At 45.7% G+C, this 15,217-nt stretch overlaps 1 non-coding gene across 1 annotated transcript; it reads left to right on the top strand.

The window, feature by feature from the left end:
- Nucleotides 1-14,062: 14,062 nt before the first annotated feature.
- TRNAG-CCC (transfer RNA glycine (anticodon CCC)) lies at nt 14,063-14,135 on the top strand. Its single transcript has one exon. It is a non-coding gene; the product is annotated as a tRNA-Gly (tRNA).
- The last annotated feature ends 1,082 nt before the right edge of the window (nt 14,136-15,217 follow it).

Here is a 15,217-nt window from a genome sequence, read left to right on the forward strand (position 1 = left end):
AAATGACCTAATGGGGCTTGCCTGGTGGCTCAGATGATAAAAAACCCACCTGCAATGCAGAAGACTCAGTTTCCATCCCTGGGTCAGGAAGATCCCCTGGAGAAGAAAATGGCAACCCACTCGAGTATTCTTGACTGGAGAATTCCATGGCCAGAGAAGCCTGGCAGGCTGCAGTGCACGGGGTCCCATTACTGCTTATAGAGTAAATATATTTCCTCTTATGAAACATATCTATGTGTGTAAATGAGAAAAGCAGTGAAAATGTGCTAAAACAAAGAAACTTATTTGATTTCTTTGAGAACTCATCAAATTAATTTCACTTGGTTCTTAGGGTGGCTAAGCTTGGAAAATCAGGTTCAAGAACATCTGCTTCCTCCCAGAAAAATAATCTGTAATTCAAGGCAAAAGAATACAAAATAGAGACAAAATGTGCTGTGGATCGTTTGGCTGGAACACACAGGCATTTCAGTTTTGGGGGTGGGGGAAAGGAGTGTGTGTGTGCACGTCTACCTGCATCTTTAATTTGCAGAGGCTTGGCTCCCAGCATAATCTGGACACCCAGCAGCAGGAGATGGCATGCTTAATTACTTAAGAGACCCAGAGAATAACAGCAAGATCTGTATTAATGGAGGCGTTTCTTGCTTCTTGTGCTTCTTTCTCTGATAAGCTGATTATCATTTTATTGGTGCCAGTCTTGTCAGGACCATGGACAGCTCCACCACAGCGGGGAGTCTCTTCTCTGCCTCCTCTTCCACTGGTAGAATTTCAGAGAAAAACAGACCTGAAAGCTTAACTATTTTCACACCTTCACTATACAGATGACAAAATGGGTGCCCACAGAAGTTAAAGGACATGTTCAAGTCACACGTTTAAATCCAAAGAGCAGTCTTTCCCTTGACACAGCGGGGGATGAAAATGTACAAGAATGAGTCTAAATGGACATTCTGCCTCTTAGTAGCTCTGTGTAATTTGGACTTCAGCTTCCTGATTCTGCAAAATGGGTGCCAGGATGCCTTCCGTATACAGAAGGGGGCTTCAGAGTGAAGCCTGTAAAATGCTGAGCTCAACCTGACAAAAAGTAAGGCCTCCATAAACAATAGCCAGGGATGAAATCAATGCAAGCCACATACCACACCGAGAAATAAGTGCAAGACATCACCCAAGGTGGGGTTGGCTCCCTGAAATGAGTGAGGCTGAATTCCAAAGAGCCTGGAGTTCTACCTGACTAGTTTGAAGTTATATTGTTGTTGTTGTTATTGTTTAGTCGCTATGTCGTTCTGACTCTTTGTGGCCTCACGGACTGTAGCCCACCAGGCTTCTCCATCCAGGCAAGAATACTGGAGTGGATTGACATCCTCTCCTCCTGGGGATCTTCCCGACCCAGGGATGGATCCTGCATCTATTACATCTCCTACATTGACAGGCAGGGTCTTCACCACTAGCGCCACCTGGGAAGCCCTCTACAATGGACATGTAATGGCAAAATCCAGCATTTCAAATCTTATAACATGAAATATGTTTTTAGTGCTGTCAACTTTTTCCTTCACAGGAAGAACACATCAGAATGAGATCTTTTTAATGTAGCTAACAAAAAAAGGGAAATCTTCTAGAAGTACATTAAAATATACATCACAAAGCCCATGCTGGGCCAACAATCACATTGGAATGCTCACAAAAGATTAAGATACAGGTGATCAGCAAACCAGTCTGGAGTGTGCATTTGGGAGTTTTTGAATATGTGATTAATGTGGATGTTGACTCTGGACTTTGTACACGCTTATCTACTTTTGAGCCATGTTACCTGATTTGTTGCATAAATTTCACATCTAAGGCTTATTATACAGAGCGTAGCTAATACTAATAAGGATTTGTGTGTAAATGCTCATCCTCAAAGTACTCAGTAAGCATTAATTAATACATTAAGCCCCTTGTTGAAAGAGATGTGCTTTGTAGCCCTATTTTTAGAGACTCGGGACTCTACACTTCACCTCAAGGCAGTAAGGGAATTAGTGATGGAATGTGGTTATCTCAGTGTGTAAAATACTTATCCTCAAGGTGTGTGCAAGTGCACACGTGTGTATGTCTAAGTATGTACTCGCTCAGTCTCTTTAGCTTTATCTCTCTTTTCTTTCTCCCTCCCCCTCCCCTTTTTTTTCTCTCCAATCTTAAGGACCAGCAGTTTGGAAACAAGTTAGATTAGGAAGAAATCAGCAGAAAAGAAAAGAAGTGAAATGGAAAAGAAAAAGTATCCAGTCTATAAATAATTCATATTGGCTTATGTAACACTTCACTTTCCTGCCCATGATTTACTACTGTTTGATTTAAAATGATAACAGCTATCCTGCATTGAGTGACTTATATGTGAGGCATTGTGCCAGGCAGTGTTCCAGGCAGAGGAGAAAGGTTTTTAAAAATGGGAGAGAAACGAACTTCCCTGGAGGTCCAGTGGTTAACACTCTGTATGTCCACTGCAGGGGGGCATGGATTCGATCCCTGGTTGGGGAAAAAAGATCCTGCATGCAAAATGGCACGGCCAAACAATAAATAAATTTTAAAAATAAAATGGAAGAGACAAGCCCTGGCTTTCCAGGGATGTATAGTATATTGAGGAGACAACCTCAGAAATAGCTGTGATGTCCTGTGGTAAATGATATGGCAGCTGTACCCACAGCATGTAAAGTCATCATAGAGAAGGAGAATTTGATCTAGTCTGAATCAGTCATGGGAGAATCCCTAGAGGAGATGCGACCTGGGCAAAGTCTTATGAGGTGAATGAGAGTTCCAGGGTGTAGAGGGGAGAGGCATTCCAGGCAGGAGAGCAGCATGCTGTGTGTGTGTGTGTTTGTGCGTGTGTGTGCGTGTGTGGTGGGCGGGGATGGCTGCGGCAGAGGCAGGCGGAGGAAGCCACAACATTCATCTTAGTTGCCGGGCGATGATCAAGGCATAGAGTAGGAGGCCTGGAATCAGGAGTGAAGACGGAAGCCTCCATAACCAAGGGGAAGCCATCATCTCCCTCTTTCGGCTCTTTGTCGGCCACGTTGTACAATTTGATGGAAAGAAGCCACGTTCCTGAATATGTTTTTCATAAACAAAGTGTGGGGCATCCATGAGGCAGAATACTACTCAACACTAAAGAGGAAACACTCCTGGTATACACAACATGCTTGAATCTTGTATGAATTATGCTAACAAGCCAGGTTGAAGTCAGTCAGTTGTGACAGCCCTCCGAGATGAATAGACTTATTAACAGTCAATACATTTTGTTTAAAGATATGTATTCCTTTAGAATAAAAACTTTCAAAATGTCTAATCACTTTGGAGAAATATATTTATCAGCTATATGTATAAATGCAGTATAATGAGCATGTTTTATCCCCTTGTTGCTTCCACCAGGCCTGCCCATCTTCCTTTTGTATCAGGTTGGAACGGGGCATGGCTGGGCTCTCGGGGACTTGAGAAGACAGGGCTCTCTGTCTCTTCTGTGTCTGGTCCCAGGATGCTCTGCTTGTTGAGGACTTTCATCTGCTTTTAGGCTTTGGTTTGGTTTTGTCTTTGTCTCCTCCTATTCTTTCAGGCTGCAATTTTCTCCCATTTTTCTCACGTTCTTGTCTCTAGAAGACTTCTGACTTCTTCCTAAAGGTATTTCTTATGGGTTGTGAGCTGAATATCACATAACCAAGTTTGCTGGAATTCTGTCTAAAAATTCATGTCTTTGTCTCAGATGTTGTGACATCTCTTTTTAACTTTTCAGAAGTAGTCTAACGTCCTTCCTAGGTCTTGGCAGCGTCATGCACACTTGAGATGGCCATCTAACTGACTGCCAGGTAAGTGAGATGTCTCCGAGACAATGGAGAGTTCTTCATGGGTGTGACTAGCTGTCTCCCCAGGGCTTCAGAGTGTGAGGTTCGTTGATACCTTTCACTCTGTTCTGTCTGCCTTATCAGAGAGCCCTGGGGTCTCAGCCCACACTGGCTGTCCCATGGAGCGGCTGTCAGGAATTCTTTCTTGTCTTCCTGGCCTGACGTTCTGCCGGATTTGTGACTCTCATGGAAGACAGATACCATTTGTCTTCCTACATCTCCATCTAGATCCAGAAAGATACCCTAATTTGTCAGAACTCATTCACAGCCATCACAAAATTCAGGGCCCATAGACTGGCAAGGCAATTTTTTAAATGTCAAAAGAAAACTTGTCTTGAGGACCAAAATTAAACTTGAGCAAACTGGCCCATGAGATGGAAGCCCTGGGCACTGGCTCTAGTTCGGTTGTGGCTCCGTGGGGGCTGGGGCCGTGCTGGTACCCAGGGGGAAGACACCCAGCCCTCTGTGATTTAGTTTAATTGAAGTGACGATTCCTTCTTGTTTAACTCTGAGCTGAGCAGCACTGGGGGGACCCTGAGTACTTGCTAACCTCTGGCCTGTTCATTGCCCAAGCCTGTTTTATAGATTCCTGAGCACATCACAGCGGACCAGGGAGGGAAGGCCGAAGTGGACAGGTCATCCTCGCAGCCACATCTACTGCTATTTCCACTGGAACCACAAACGCTGCCACCCTCCATGTCTTCCCCAGGGTCCCTTCAATCTCACATCCTTACGCTGTCAGTAGATATGGAAAAAAGGTGTGTTTGCAGTTTATTTTATGCCGACACTAGGGAAGTCCAGGTGGCTTAGTGGTAAAGAATCTGCCTGCAGTGCAGGAGACGCAGGTTCGATCCCTGGGTCGGAAGATCCCCTGGAGAAGGAAATGGCAACCCACTGCAGCATTCTTGCCTGGGAAATCCCATGGACAGAGGAGCCTGGCGGGGTGGAGTCCGTGGGGACACAACTGAGTGACTAAACAACATGGCCCAAATAAGTTCAAGGCAGGACTTTTACCCAAAGCTGCAGGCACCAGCTGGCGCTAGTGGTGAAGAATCTGCCTACCAATACAGGAGACCTGGGTTTGATCCCTGGGTCAAGAAGATCCCCTGGAGAAGGGAATGTCTACCCACTCCAGTATTCTTGCCTGCAGAATTCCATGGGCAGGAGAGCTTGGTGGGCTACAGTACGCGGGGTCACAAAGAGTTGGACACAACTGAGACATTAATACTTCACTTTCAACGCATGGATGACAGTGGCCCAGAGAAGCCACTCAATCTTGCCAGGCTTCAGCTAATGAGAACAAAGACTTTTAAGTTCCACGAGTCCTCTGGGTGACCCATCGTAAAAGCTGACACCCGCCCCGCCGGCTGACCTGGGTTGGGACACAAGAGCGAGTGTTAACGTTTCATGTATGTTTGTCTTGGCTCCTCTGTTGGACGCTCCCCAACAGGGCCGGGACCAGGCTGCTGGCATTCATGCATGTGAGCCATCATTTATTCACATGTTCACTTAGAGTAAACCCAGCACTCAAGGGATGCCTCATCTGGTCATCAGCCTGGCTTGCCTCTCTCCTCTGAGCTAGAATAATATTACCCTAATGTCCTTGGGATGCTAAGCGTCATGCCCTAACTCGGGCTGGCAGCGTGGCCTCTGAGGGCAAGGCTGAGGGTGTTTCAGACGCCTTCAGACCCCACCTCTCCCTTTTCAGCTGGAGGAACACTGACCTCGTGTTTCTTTGCACTGCCTATGGTAGCACCATTCAACACTGTTGGCTTAAAGGGAACCCCACACTCATCCTCATGGCCCCCAATCACTCAATGCCCAGCTGACTTTGAAGCCACCCTGTGCCCTGCGCTGTATCTTAATTCATGGTTAGGAGCGAGTGGTATCACCGAATTTTTATTTGATGACTTCTATAGTTCCCATTTCATATAATTTTCTCAGGAAGAAGGCTCTTGTGAGCTCTCCACCCTGATCTGCACTTTCCTCTGTGACCTCCTTAATGTGGGATTTCTCAGCCTGTTCTCTCCGCAGCAGGGGCTTGTCTGGTGCCATCAGAGGGGACCTTAATTGGAATCTAGAGCTAAATTCCAATTAAGAATTGGAAAAAGACTGCTCTGCGGAGGCTGCTGGGGGTGTGAGGAAGGAAAGGACAGACAAGGCTCCCATGCTGGATGGAGGCTCAGAGTCAGGAGGCCCTTTACTTCCGAGTGGCCCCCGCATTCAAGCCCCTCTCATCCAGGCAACCTCCTCCCGTGCTTGTCCTTTCCCATCCCTCTCCCTCCACCTCTGACCACGGGAGATGAGACAGGCAAGAAAAAGAAGAAAGAGGAGATTGGGGATGCGGTGGATGCAGAGGAGGAAACCTTACTTCTCCCTCCCCCAGCCCACCCTTCAGCTGAAAAACAGCTCCTGTCGCCTTAACTTAACTCTAACCTCCCCAGCAAGCCTTCTGCACAACAAAGCTGCTTTTAGCATTTGCTCATTCCAAGCTGAGGTGGGAATTACGGGAAAGCACTCATTTCTTCCCTCCCATCCTGGAGGAGAGACTCATGCAAGTAAACAAGAAAACGTTGAGAAAACAAGAACAAGCCCTTCAGTAGACTGTACTTGTAGATGCATGCCCTAAGAGATTTTGTAAAATACAGCCAATCAATGAATCAGAAAGAGAAAAAAAAAACAGAAGGAAGAGAATACTGAAAATAGTACCTGCCTATAAACCTCGGCACGCGAATCACCTGGGATGTACCAGCTGGTGAGGTATGAAGCCAGCTTTGAACAAGCACACCTACTGTCATTTACATTTTAATTATCACGTTTTATGAGGCTGTTACATCTTAATGAAATACAAATTTGTTTACCCAAAGTTCTCTTTGCCATATGGCTCAATAATTGGGCCTGTCTCGTAAGCGTCACAGGGTCAGGATGGAGAAGAATGATCCTTCATAATAACACAACCTTCCAGAAGGATGCTGTCCAGCCATCATCCCAGAGGTGGGGTCCAGCCAGCCTCAGGAGAAGGCCTGGAGGACTTAAATTGCCATCTGAAAAATCTCTCTTCAGAAGACTTGTCCTCCACTGCTGCTCTCAAAATGTGTGAGGGATCTGAATTGATTCACGGTGGACAGAAAATCATAGAAATCACCCTCCCGTCTGTCAGCAAAGGGCCACGTTTTGTCTGTGCGTGCTCAGTCACGTTCGACTCTTTGGACCCACCAGGCTCCGCTGTCTTTGGAGTTTTCCAGGCAAGAATACTGGAGTGGGTTGCCATTTCCAACCCCAAGTTATCTTCCCAACCCAGGGATCGAACCGGAGTCCCCTGCATTGGCAGGCAGATTCTTTACCACCATGCCATCTGGGGATTCCCATTCCTAACAAAGGAACATGTTATTTGTCATGATAGAAAAAGGCATTAGCTTTCCTCTGAAATGGCGTATTTTGTGGGGGGACAGAAGTCTCCTTCTCTCTTTGAGGAGGAAGCTTTCTAATAAATCCAGCATTCCCTCCCTTCCTTTAGAAATTTTCACCTGGAACTATCAACATCCTGTGATAAACCATAATAGAAAAGAATATTAGAAAAAGGATGGATGTATATGTGTAACTGAGTCAGTTTGCTGCACAGCAAAAATTAACATTGCAAATCCACTGTACTTCAATAAATTAAAAACATTTTTTTTTATTGGAGGATAATTGCTTTACACTATTGTGTTGGTTTCTGCTACACATCAGAATGAATCAGCCACAGGTATACATGTTTCCCCTCCCTCCTGAACCTCCCTCCCCCGTCCCACGCCATCCCACCCGTCTAGGTTGTCACAGAGCACTGGATTGAGCTCCCAGAGCCACACAGCAAATTCCTACTGGCTGTCTATTTTACATATGGTGGTGTATATGTTTCCATGCTATTCTCTCCATTCATCCCATCCTCTCCTTCCCCCGCTGTGTCCACAAGTCTGGTCTCTATATCTGTGTCTCCACTGCTGCCCTGCAAATGGGTTCCTCAGTACCATCTTTCTAGATTCCATATGCATGCATTAATATACAATATTAGTCTTTCTTCAATAAAATTTTTAGAAAATTCTCTCCCGGTGATCTTCAGAATTAGTCTGAAGACTCCACAGGTGAGTAGAAGTTCACAGCTCTAGGAGTTCTCCACGGCTTTCTGGTTTCTTCAGTCTCACTGTTTTCACATTGTCCCCTCCCTGTGTTAACAGGGATGGAAAGGCCACCTGCAGAGCTGGGATGTCTCAGGGCTCAAAACTGTGCACAGAACAAATGGCAAAGGCCTCTGTGGCTCACCCCAGAATTGGGCTGTAACTGCCATTCCTGTTGTCACCAAAGGCACACCCAAAATTAGTCCCAGCGGCTAGAAAAGAGGCCAAGGGCCAAAGTGTGTGGGGGGTTGGAGCATCATTGCACCAAGGGTTAAAGAGGCGGAAAGCGAGAAGGCACAGCCAAGCCGTCTCTCTGTTCCGGGAAGGTGACCCCGGGATGCAGGTCGGCCTATGGGAGCGAAGGGGATGCTCCTGAAGGCCTGGGTCAGGCAGGGGTCCCAAGGGCCCGCCTTTCCTTCTTTGCCCTTTGGTAGTGCTTCCAGGGACACTGATGGTGACAATGGGGACAAAAGGCATCTTTTATCGTTCGGTCAACTCTGCAGTCACATCACGCACACATTGTATCATTGTGAGGCAGGCTGGGTGGCTGATCACAACCAGTTAAGAGATAGGGAAACCAAAGCTCAGAAGTTTCAGTGATTTTTCCCAGTCTCATGGCAATAAACTCAGGACTCCAGTTATCCAGAATATGTAACTCCAAATCCTGTGTTTTTTACAACACCAAGTTTTCTTCCTAAAATTACTCAAACAAACAAACAAAAAAAAGAAAACCCAAAACACCCCTAATATTAGAAAAGAGGGCTGGCCTTTTAGGAATGTCTAGTCATCATGCTGAGTCGTTTATCTGGCCTGTCAAGGGTATGTTTTCCATCTAAGGTCATACAGCTCACAGTCTTCTGTTTAGACTTTTTTATTTGATAAGTTCAAGGTTGCCTGGAAACAGTGAGCAGAAGAAATGAAAAACCAATATCTCCTCTTTTTTTTTAATCCCCAAATGTAATTGAATTTATAACTCACATGGGAATTCTGATGTTAAAAGTCTATTTTTACCTAGCCTTCAGAAAGGCAGCCTTCCTTCATTTCAACAAAACTTATTTGAAATGACTTTGTAGATTCACAAGTAACTTGGAAAGCTCACTGATGGCAATAAAGGTTTCTATTAATCAGACAATGCTGTGTACTCCAGGGAAGGGAACACAGCCTCAAGCTGCCTATCATCTAGTTGGGGCTGGGGACATGGAGAGCCATTAGGAAGCTGCTGGACCAGAAGTCAGAGAGGGAAAATGATGGAGCTTTTCCAGATATATTTCTGTCTTTTTAAATACTCCTCAACCCTTTCCTGCCTCTCTTTAACTTCAAGGACCATCCATCCATCCATTCATCATCCATCCATTCATACATCTATCCATTCATACATCTATCCATCCATCCATTCATTCATCCATCCACCCATCTACTCAGCTTGTCCATGACTTAAAGTTGACTGTGTCCAATAGAGCAGGAGCCATCCTTGCCTTTTTGAGGCCACCTCATTGATTTATGTTTCCACTAAGGCATCAGTTTCTAGTGTAGGATACCCCCAAACTCTTGACTCAAAATTTTCATGACACTGGTGAAATTTCATTTCTTCCCTGAAGACTTCCTATAAGTTGCCAATGTCATCTAATGAACCAGAAAATGATAGAATCAGAACTTTCTTTGAACTGGGAGGAATCTTAACAATCATTTCTTTTTACAGATGAGGGAACTGAAGCTTCTGAAATGAAGATGCTTTTCCCAGGGCCCCAGCTGTTGGGTGATGGATGTGGTCCTAGAAGCCCCCTCTTCTGCCAACTGGGCACCCACAGCAGCTGGGGTCCAGGGTGGGCACTGCGAGATGAACAAGTCCTTCCTACTTCCCTAACTCCTTGTTATTATTTATGTCTGACTTCCAAATAATGCTAGTCAATTGTGATAATATACTCTAGAGATTTTCTGCCCAACTGCAGTCTGGCTGACCTTTCCGTAATCTTCCTTTGCCAGATTCTGGGAAAAGTCTAAAGGGAAATTAACAATGATGTTCATTTTTTTTTAAGGTTAAAAACCTTGATTTCAGTTTTCAAACCACTGCCATTTTATTTAAGCTTTGAAAACTTTCCAGAATTTCCAGGTTTTTCTTATATAGGAATATACTGCTTTCAAAACAACACAAGCAACTACAAAGTGGCTAGAATTAACCTGTAAAATAATTAATAGGAATATTATGTGATGCTCAATTCAAGACGTCTTCAAAAATGAGCATAGACTATGTCCCAAACAAGGGATTTCCCCCCCCACCATCTTCTCTGTAATTTAAGGTTGCATGGTTAAATAGTAAACAACTCACAGTTGCAAAAAGGAAGTTGGAGACAGACTATAATTTTACATCAAATACAATTCCAAAGAGGTCTATAATTTGTGAGAATGGTATTGTTTCTCTGATTCTTTCCTTATATATCAGCTTCCCCTTAACACAAACCTATACAAAGGATTTCATGTTTTCAAGTATTAGCATCTCCTGTGAAAGAATGAAAGAATTCTAACTTTGCCAGCACACCCTCAGTTTCCACGTGGGTCAGCAAGATAGACCCTATTACTAGAAGCTTCTGGGACGGCTTTAAATTAAGCCAAGATAAGAAAGAGAAGTCTTTGGTGGTCTTTTGCTACCAATAAATCTGGGAATATAATCGTTTCTATGTTTCATCAGAGTGCAATTCAATTGCATATGCAGAGTGGTGGCCTGAAATTTATTGGGGCACAGAAGAACCTGGCATTTAAAAAATACCCAAATGAGGCAATTTTATGGCGCGGAGTTTCTAATAGCAGAGACGCCAAGAGCTAAAGAGGTTTCAAAGTGTTCTCTCCTCCTCAAATTCCGGGGCTATGTGCCACTGAAGCCGCTGGAGTGGTCTGGAATAAGTGCCAGGAATAACAAAGCCACGGCAATCAGAGGCTGATGATGTGGAAAAACACACTTTAGCAAAACTGAACTACACGCGGGCTTCAGCCTTTCTGGGGTCAACACCGAGCCTTTGGAGGGAGGCTGGGTGCTGCCTACTGCTGTTGGGGAGGGGTGGCAGGGCAGGGAAGGGAAGGCTTCAGACAAGGTGGAGCCAGGATGGAGGGACAGCGTGGATAAGAGCAGCACGTTCCTCTCTTCCAAACTTCCTCGGGATTCAGATAGATCTTTTTTCCTTTAAGTTCAGTTTTTAATATTTTTCAATTTTTATTTTTAATTGGAGGATAACTGTTTTACAATATTGTGTTCGTTTCGGCCATACTAGTTTTTAATTTTTATTTCAAAATAAATTTCACACTTACCGAAAAGTCGCAAGAATAATACCCAGACTTTTCACGTACCTTTTGCCCACATCCTTCAAATGTTAGCATTTAAAAGATGTTTTACGTTTGCGATGGGTGTATAGTTGATTTACAATGCTGTGTTTCGGGGGTGCAGAAAAGTGAGTCCGTTATACAAGGCATCCCTTCTTTTACAGACTCCTTTCCCATAGAGGTTGTTACAGAAGATAGAGGAGAGTTCCCTGTGCTACATCAGACAGATCTTGAAAGGGGAAAAAAATTCCAAAAATGATGAGGAAAAGGAGGAGGCGCTGGCGAGACTGAGCAGCAGAGAAGCCAAGCTGAGCCTCCAGCTGACTCTGGAGAGGGGATGAGGAGGCCAGGGGGACCTCAGGAAGCTGGGTTGCCTTCAAAATTAGAGACTGAGGGCGCTGCATTTCAATATGAGACGATGTTCCTGGCTACCTGTTTTAAAAAGAAGGTCAAGTACCCCCAAGACAGGCCAGAGCCAATTAAGCTGCTTTTCTTCACCTTCAAAGCCCAACAGAAGACATGCATTGATATTTACCTACCGGTCTTTCTCTTTTCCCTTTTCCCCAAGCGGGGAAAACCCCCACTTTAGCCAAAATGGTAAAGAACTCTCCAGACTGGCTGGCGTGGCAGGGGTGGGGCAGGGTGGTGATGGTGGTGGCAGTTCAGGGCTGATGCTTTAAATGCTAATGCCATTTAAACAAAGCACAACAAAACCCTCTTTAATCTGGTCTTCAACCCAGAAACCAACAAACCTGTTTTTAGAAAATCGAGCCCGTGGAATTCCCACCTGTAGGCATTTCTTTAGATTCCCAGGGCTGCCATAGTAAAGCACCACAGACTGGGCGGCTCAGAATGACAGGAATGGTTGTCTCCCAGTCCTGGAGGCTGGAAGTTTAAGATCAAGGTGCCAGCCGGGCCTTGATGCCCCTGAATCCTGCATCCCGTCTTCCGATGGCCTTAGGGCTCCTGGGCTTGTAGACACCTGGCTCCCCTGTGTCTTCAGGTCATCTTCTGTCTGGGTGTCTGCACCCAAATGACCCATTTTCACGAGCACACAGTCACACTGGACTGGAGCCCACCCTCATGGCCTCATTTGAACTTGATCACCTCTGCAAAGGCCTCGTCTCCAAACAAGGTCACGTGCTGAGGTCCTGGGGGCTCAGCACTCCAGCGCATCTTTCTCGGGGGACACAGTTTAACATGTAGTGGGGCTTGGGGTCAGGGCGTGGATGGAGGCATGATACTCCGGCCTGACATGCTTCCACCGGAGGCTGTGGCCACCCCTAGAATGGACTCTGCACGTCTCCAGAAGCACCATCGAAGAGCCCAGGGGCTGACCATCTCCAACCCTTTCCCGCAGGTTCTATGCTTTCTTATTTTAAAAAATTGAAGCATAGTTGATTTACAATGTTGTGTTTATTTATTTTAAACTCTTGGCTGCCCCCTGTGACATGTTTGGGTTCTGGTTTCCCGACCAGGGATTGAACCCACACCCTCTGCATTGGAAGGCGGAGCCCCAGCCCTGGGCCTCCAGGGGAGTCCCCTCTCCCATAGGTTTTGAACTCAACCTGCAGAAGGTTTGTTTTTCCTTCCTAGGGAATCCAGCTTCAATTTTAAAAGAAAAACTAGTAGAAAAATGGGGTTCACATACCTTCTATTTAAAGGTGACATATTAAACACCAACTTTTTAATCTCCTTTTTCCTCCCACACCCTAATAAGATGATAGTAAGGCAATGAGAATTATTCCTAAACTATTAATAATGGTTCCAAGCATATGACACTCTGGAAATGGGAAAACTATGAAGAAGTAAAAGGATCGGGGGTTGCCAAGGGCTGCGGGGGGAGAGAGTTGAATGGGCAAGGCACAGGCGAGTTTTAGGGCAGCAATGTTGTGTAGGACACCATATTAGTGAGTATGTGTCATTACCTGTCTGTCCAAGTCCATAGCATGTGTACCATGGAGAGTGCTCCCTGCTGTCTGACTATGGGCTCCGGGTGATGAGGGCATGTGGATGTGGGATCGTGGATTGACCGGAACATCCCTCAGGTGGGGATGTTGATAGCCGGGAGATGGTTTACAAGAATTCTCTGCACCTCCTGCTCAATCCAGCTGTGACTCTAAAACCACTGTAAAAATAGTTTCATTATTAAAAATATTAACCCCAAAAGACAAGGCATTCAGAAAAGAGGGAAACTAAACGCTGTTTGGAAGATTCAGAGGAGGTGGAGTAGTGGGATGAAGGAAGCCGGGGTGGGCAGGGCAGTGAGATGAACTCCCTCGCAGCCTCGGTGGACCCACGAAGTCCTGAAGGCTCGGCGGTCTCTGGGGTCCCCATGCACGCTGGCCATCGTCCTGAGTTGGGGACTCTTTCCTTCCAGAGAGAAGCCCTCCGCTGGGCTGGCTGCAGCAAGGCATGACCAGCCCCCCAGGTGGGGAAGGAGGCTGGAGAAGGTACCAGGTCACCCACGTCATCCCCGGCACTCAGGGTCACCTCGCCCCACTCCAGGGGGCGTCCCAGAGACCTCCCCTCTCCACCCGACATTCCCAGGCCCTGCTCTTAGCCCGGCCCCCACCCAGCTGGCTGATGGACCCTCAGCGGGAATCACCTGCTCCTTCATCTGCTGGCCTCCCTCCCCCACCCCCTCGCTCTCCTTCATGCTGTGAGTAAATGACCACTGCCCTGTGTCAGAATCCACACACTTGTTTGGATGGACATCCAGAGTATTAAGAGACTTCCTTGCTGGTCCAGTGGCTAAGACACTGCACTCCCAATGCAGGGGGCCCAGGTTCGATCCCTGGACAGGGAACTAGATCTCATATGCTGCAACTAAGACCTGGGACAGTCAAATATTTTGGAGAAGAAAATGGCAACCCACTCCAGTATTCTTGCCTGGCACATTCCATGGACGGAGGAGCCTGGTGGGCCACAGTCCGTGAGGTCGCAAAGAGTCAGACACGACTCAGCGACTTCACCTTCTTTCTTTCCAGAGTATTATGTTTAGTGACATAAGTCAGAGAAAGACAAATACTCTAGTATCATTAATATCCGGAATCTAAAAGATGAAAGGAAGGAATTATAAGGAAGCAGAAACTGGACTCAGAGGTAGAGAGCAAACTAGTGGTTACCAGTGGGGAGAGGGAAGTGGGGAGGAACAAATAGGGACTGGGGATGAAGCGGTCCAAACCACTGTGTGTAAAATAAGTAGGTGACAGTGATAGAGAGACTGTACAGCACAGGGAAGTGATAACTTTAGCCGGAGCATAATTTATCAGAATGCTGAATCACTATGCTGTACACCTGAAGTGAATACAATTTTGTAAGTCAGTTTATAAAAAGAAAAAATCAAAAAAAAGAAAAAAAGAAAAAATCAGTTATCAAAAACTCCTAATACTTGTAACAAGCTGTATATTTGGAGACGTCTTACCTGTGGCTCCTTCCACTCCCACCCACCCCGTCCCCCCCAGGTAACTGTTTTATGGGTCTTTCACTTCTCACCTGCCTCTTTTAGTTCCTTCCCAGGGAGGGAGGTTCATAGTGATGTGTTTATGCTTCCCCACTCTGCTCAGCTGGTTTCTTCTTATTTCATCTTTCAAATATTTCCTGAAATATTGTCATCTACGCTCCCATTTTCTTCTCCTTGTGCATTTATACTTCAAAACTTTTCTTTATTGTCATTTTAGTGACCTCATGAAGGAATGAAGAAAAAGTCAGCAGAAGATTTCATTCCTGCCTGAACTCTCATGCTCTCTTTTAACCCTGAGTAAATGGTCAAATAGAACTTAACTGGAAAAGAGGCAACGCTGATGTGTACAGTTTGCCACTTAAAAGGCTGACACATACCATGAACCATGGTCAGGCCCAAATTCAGATCATGACCAGCTCACAGAT

This window comes from Dama dama, chromosome 30, assembly GCF_033118175.1.
Source record: "Dama dama isolate Ldn47 chromosome 30, ASM3311817v1, whole genome shotgun sequence".
In the NCBI taxonomy this organism is placed as follows: domain Eukaryota; kingdom Metazoa; phylum Chordata; class Mammalia; order Artiodactyla; family Cervidae; genus Dama; species Dama dama.